The 6,132-nt window shown below is 39.8% G+C and overlaps 1 protein-coding gene across 1 annotated transcript in view; it reads left to right on the top strand.

The window, feature by feature from the left end:
* Positions 1-6,132, top strand: part of NQO2 (NAD(P)H dehydrogenase, quinone 2) — a 21,608-nt gene that overhangs the window by 14,430 nt on the left and 1,046 nt on the right. The window lies entirely within an intron of this gene.

Here is a 6,132-nt window from a genome sequence, read left to right as displayed (position 1 = left end):
TTTTTTTTTTTTTTTAAATAGAAAATTTTAATCTGGCCACCTATTTTGTTTGTGCTTTGTTTGAATTTAATCTAGCTTTCTTGTTGGCTTGCACTCAGACCATGAAGTTTTTCATTCCATAGCTAATTTGTTGTTGTTGTTGTTAAGTGCCGTCGAGTAGATACTGACTCATAGTGACCCTGTATAGGGTTTCCAAGGCTGGTGAGCTTGAACCACCGACCTTGCGGTTCAAAGCGATGGTGCAGTCCAGCGTACTAACCCATAGCACCACATCAGGACTCCATCCATGGCTAATTAGCATCTGTTTAATAAGATTAAGTACTGGTAACGATGGACATTGCATGGCATTTATCTGATAGCATCCCATTCACTGTTTTTGGAGCCCTCTTTCCACTGTAATTTTGAGCAGTCTTCAAATTCTCTTTCTGAGACATTGCTATTGAGGTTGCCCTAATCTTCAGAGTCCATCCCAGGCTTATCCTCTCTAGACATTTGTTCAGGCTAATTTTCTTCTTCTTCTTTTTGTTTGTTTGTTTTTGAGGTTTTTCTTTTTTTATTCTCTTCTGTCTGGGGCCATCCTCTTTCAGACTCTTCCTTGGAACTGTCTTCTTTAAATTTCTTTTCTCAGTCACCTTCTTTAGCATATTTTTCATGAGGCTCTTCAAATTATCTCCCATCATTAGTTTATTTCAAGCTATTTGTCATCTCTCTGTTCCTTAAATGCTGTTGCAGTTGCAGCTTAGTATTCAGAGTATGCTCACAGAATGCCCTATGTGGCCAGGGCATTTTGGCAAATCCCCTGAACCGGTACTCTGTAGTGCCACCATGCTTAAACAGTGACTTGGCAGCCACCAAAGCTCACCAGCCTCTCCTCGGAAATTCTATATAGGGTCACTATGGGTCAGAACTGACTCAATGGCACTTAACAACAACAACAACAAAATACATTTGAGGGTTTCAATACAATTTCAAAAAATAATGACTTCTGCATTCACTGAGGACGCAGAGACTGTACTATCTGGGAGCCTACCAAAGAGCAGTTCCTTCCTAATTTGTCCAAACTTTCAACAGGCTACGTGCTGGTCTTTTCTGACCTAAGTTCGCACTGATAGACCATCCTCAAAATCCAAAGGATGAAAGGTTTCTGAAATCACAGCTCGTCTGTGGTAAAGTTGGGATGATCCAACTGTGGAGACAGCTGCTGCTTGTAGACTTTGCATGCCTTCTCTTTGGGAAGCACCCTATACCCCCTTCCAGTGAAACGGCCTCTTCAACATGCAATCTGTAGCTTCAGATTCATCTTCACCCAAAAGGAACTACTGCAAGATCTACAGATCCCCTCTTCAAATAACTCATCTCCTTCAAGGGTTCCTTAATTGTCTTTGTAAAGCTTGAACCTAAGTTCTTCTGTCTGAGAATCTTTCAGAAAAAAAGCCAAATTTGGACATACCCTCTTGACATTAAGTCAAATCTGACTCATGGTGACCCTATATAGAGTTTGTGAGACTATCAATCTTGACAGGAGCAAACAACCTCGTCTTTGTCCTTTGGAGCAACTAGTGGTTTTAATGCACTAATCTAGCACTCAGCAGCCCAATGCCTCACCTGCAATGATACCAGGGCTCCTTAATTTTGGTCATAAGGTGTATTCATTCATCTACTGCAATGTCTGTAGGAAAACCGGAAATATATGCCTTTGTAATTCTGTCTTCTACAGCATGAAGCGATTCTTCTGGGCATCCATTGATCTGAGATTTTTCTTTGCATAGGTTTCTTACTTAGTATTACCTTCTCGTGTGTTTGCAGCTGGGCTCAACACTCTGATACTAGAAAAGCCATAGTTGACCAGCTATGTCATGATGAAGTCTTCAATAATCTTAAGGATCCAAATCCCATTTTTAGGGAGTATCGGTTGATTGCTGATGACAATAATTGACTTGTCTACTGGGATCTTTGTGGGAGATACCTTCCTTTGTGACTGTGTATGATTCTTACATTTACACCTACTCAGCAAACTCCATCCAAGTTATTGGCTCTTGTTCCTAGCAGCGTGGGCAGGGTCAAGGTATGCCAAGAGGCTGAATGATGTTGCTTGGCCCAGTGCCCCACAGTTGAGCAAGTTTGAGATGGCAATTTTTGTTTTGTTTTTTTCCTTAGGCTTTTATTGTGAATTGAGTGAAGGTTTAGGTAAACAATCATCAGATTTTCATTCAACAAATTATATACTTTGTTTTATCTCAATGATTTCAATCCCTTCCATGTAACAACAGTTATACCACTTCCTCCTTATGGTTCATATTTCCATTCCAACCTCTTTCCCAATTCTTTTGAACTTTGTCCTTAGGTAATCTTGACTGGTTGACCATTCCATGTAGAGTGTACTTTACTAGTGTTGCTACCCATTTCCCTGCCCCACCACCACCGTATAGCTGTCTATTGCTTGGCTGACAATTAGGCCACTAGGGTGAGTTCCATTCCAGCCCTGAATGTGACTGAGGGCCGTAGTCTTGCGTACCTCCAATCTCTTGCTGACCAGTAAATCTGTTCTTTTTTATAATTATGAGTTTTGTTCCACATTTTCTCTTACTCTATTTGGGACTTTCTAATGTGATCCTTTTCAGAGCAGTTGGTAGCAGGCACCATCTAGGTCTTCTAGTCTCAGAGACTTGGAGATTGATGTCCACATGGTCCATTAGTTCATTGGATTCATTGATTCCAGCATCTTCAATTTTCATCACTCTTATTTCATTTCTTCTGCGTGTGAGAGACCTTAGATGGTCACTCATGAGCTTATAAGATCACAGTTGTTACTCTCTAAAGTAAGATGTAGAACATCCTGCCATCATTTTTTAACTTTTATTTGCTTTCTTTTATGCTTGTTCTTTCAGAATATGTCCTGAGCTGCTGTTCCCATCACCCATTAGATTGTCTCTGAAATTCCTCAGAGTTTACATTCCTTTGAGAACTCTATTTGACTGCTCTCTGGGCACTTCAAATTCAACATGTCAACAACTGAGTTGCATCCATTAGCTCATTAGGTGGCAGGAACATTCACCCAGCTCTCGTGTTAATACGAGGACTCACTTTGATGCACCTACCACACCGTGATCTTTGCCCAGCTTTATCAGGCACAGTTTGAGCTACTGTTGGGATCCCAGTAATCCTGGTGCAGGCCTTGATTCAAGTTGTGTCCACTGATAGTCTGATTTCGGTCTCCTCTCACGATCTTTCTTCTGTAAAGTGAGATTGATATGCTGGAGAGTAAATGAATCCAGTCATTTACTTTTATTAAATTGCATTGAGGGTAAACCTTCTCAGGAAGCATGTCATGTGTTATTTGAACTCCTGAAATTAGCACAAAGTCTAAGCCTTCAACCAGTCATGGAAGGCTTAGATTATGTGCTGATTTCTCCCAGAATATGCTGGGCATCTGGGGTGGCACTGTGGGTTAATGCGCTGGACTGCAAAGGCGTTTTGAACCTCAAGGTCAGTAGTTCAAGCTCACCAGCCACTCCTCGGAAACCCTATACAGGGTCACTATGGGTCAGAACTGACTCAACAGCACTTAACAACAACAAACAACCATGCTGGTAGTATAAGAACTTTTAATGAAGGTAAGTAAAAAAGTACTGCCATAAAATCAAAATGTCTGATGTTAACAAAATGCCTAAATGTGAAGCTTTGGCTTCTCAACAGCTCCTCCTTCTAGGTCTGGACATGTAGGTCTGGACGCTTCTGAAGGAGGTTTTTCTGTCACCTTTCTCCAAAGAATTCTGCATTCTTCAATTGACAGCAACAAAATGACAGTTTGAACATCCTTGAGGGTCTCAAATTGTGTTTTTTTTCAATGTTCTTTGAATTTTGGAAGCAAAAAGAATTCTGAAGAGCAAGGCTGTAGGGTAGATGGGGTGTGGTTCCCCAAAGAAACCCTTGCTTCCCTCAAAGAACAAACAGGCACATTGTCATGATGGAAATAAATACCTTGATGAACCTTTTCTGGCCTTTTTCTCACCGATGCAGTTTTCCACTTTCATAAAACTTCTTTCTGATTAGTTCCCATGATTGTCCTGTGTGCTTTGAGAGAAAAAAACCACCCAGTTACCATAACCTTCTGAGATGACCTGTTTGTCTATAACTGGCCCAGCGAATCCTTTTGGAAGTCACTATTTTCATTGAACATTTTTTTTTTAAGGTACCCTACAGAGCTCTGGTAAGTGTAGTGGTTACGAGTCAGGCTGCTAACCACAAGGTCATCAGTTCAAAGCCACCAGCTGTTCCACAGGAGAAAGATGAAGCTTTCTGCTCCTATAAAAATTTACAGCCTCAGAAAACCTATGCAGGTTGCTGTGAGTCGGAACTCCACCACACACCACCACCACCACCCAATGAGACTAGTGTGGCGCCCTGATGTGACGCAATAGGATAAGCACTTGACCTCAAGGTTGGTTTGAACTGCATGGTTGGTAGTTCAAACTCACCAGCCACTCCTTGGAAACCCTATACAGGGTCACTATGAGTTGGAACCAACTCGACAGCACACAACAGCAAACAACAGTGAGATTAGGGAGTCCTGGTGTGGCACAATGGGTTAATGCACTGGACTGCAAGGTTGATTTGAACCACAAGGTCGCCAGTTCAAGCTCACTAGCTACTACTTGGAAACCATATACAGAGTTGCTGTGAGTCAGAACCAACTTGACGGCACTTAACAACATTGATGAGACTAAGGAGTCCTGGTGAGTTTGGTGCTGTAGGATAAGCACTGGATGGCTAACCATGAAGTCAGAAGTTAAAGCCCACTAGCAACTCCTTGGAAACCCTACACAGGGTCACTATGAGCCAGAACTGACTTGACAGCACTTCATAATAGCAATAACAATGAGATTAACCAATGCATTACTGAGAAAACTTGTCTGCAGTTATCCACTGATGCAGAGATACGTTTAAACGTGTTTGTTTGCAGTAAACCTATGCACATATGAACTGGAACCTCATTACAATTTATTTTGACTTGTCTTTATGAATACAAAAAAATATTAATATAATATACCTTTATGATAAAAAGAAATTAAAGAAACATACCCAGATACACTAAAATATCTTTACCAATAATATAGTAGAAATAATAGTTTTTTATGTGCATTACAAATAATCAACTGTGTGTTATATAAAAACATTGCACATACCTCAACTGTTTAGTAGAATAGACTTTATGGTGATTGGTTGGTTCCTAAGTATGAGTTGTAGGTAAGTTAGACTTTCATAACCTGGGGACTGCTTGTGTCAAGTATACTAATTCCAAAATGATAACAGTGGACAGATTTGAGGTATATAAAGCAAGATTGAATTGCAAAAGAAATAAAAAAAAAAAAAAAGAAATCAACAAACACTCTAGCAGAGTGGGAGACTTTAACACTCATCTCTTAGTAACAAGATCAAACTTAAGAAATTAAAATAATAAAGATTTGAACAGCATTTAAGATAGGTTTTAAAACCCAGTCCCATCGAGTCAGTTCCTACTCAGAGAAACCCTCTGTAGGGTCTCCTAGACTGTAAATCGCAACAAGAGCAAATAGCCTCATCTTCTTCCTGAGGAGCTTGGTTTTGAACAGCTGACCCTGGGGTTAGCAGTACAACCAACATCTAACCCGCAGGGTCGCCAGAGCTCCTTGAATGGTGGTGGTTGGTGGTTATGTGCCGTGGAGTCGGTTTGTATATAGAAATCACAGCATTCAACAGTAGGAAAACTTATTTTTCTCAAACACTCGTGAGAAAATCATTAAAATTCTGGCCTCAACAAATTTCAAAGAATTAGTAACACATACAAAACATTCTCTGACCAAAATGCAATTAAGTAAAAAAATCAGAAAATACAGATAACTAAAAATATAAGTAATTTGAAATTTAACAACCTTCTTTTCAATAACTCATGGGTCAAAGTTGAAACTATAATGGAACTTTTACAAGTATTTATAATTCAGTGATAACTAGAATATTACATTACCAAAATTTGTGGAATACAGCTCAAACAGTATTTTTGAAGGATATTTACATCTTTGAATGCTAACTAGCAAGAAATAAAGACTGAAAATGGATAAGCTAAATGTCTGAGAAGCAAAAGAATGCATATAT

This window comes from Chrysochloris asiatica, unplaced genomic scaffold, assembly GCF_000296735.1.
Source record: "Chrysochloris asiatica unplaced genomic scaffold, ChrAsi1.0 scaffold00144, whole genome shotgun sequence".
Classification (NCBI taxonomy): domain Eukaryota; kingdom Metazoa; phylum Chordata; class Mammalia; order Afrosoricida; family Chrysochloridae; genus Chrysochloris; species Chrysochloris asiatica.
Note: the sequence above shows the minus strand (reverse complement) of the source record. Positions and strands in the feature narration are given on the sequence as shown.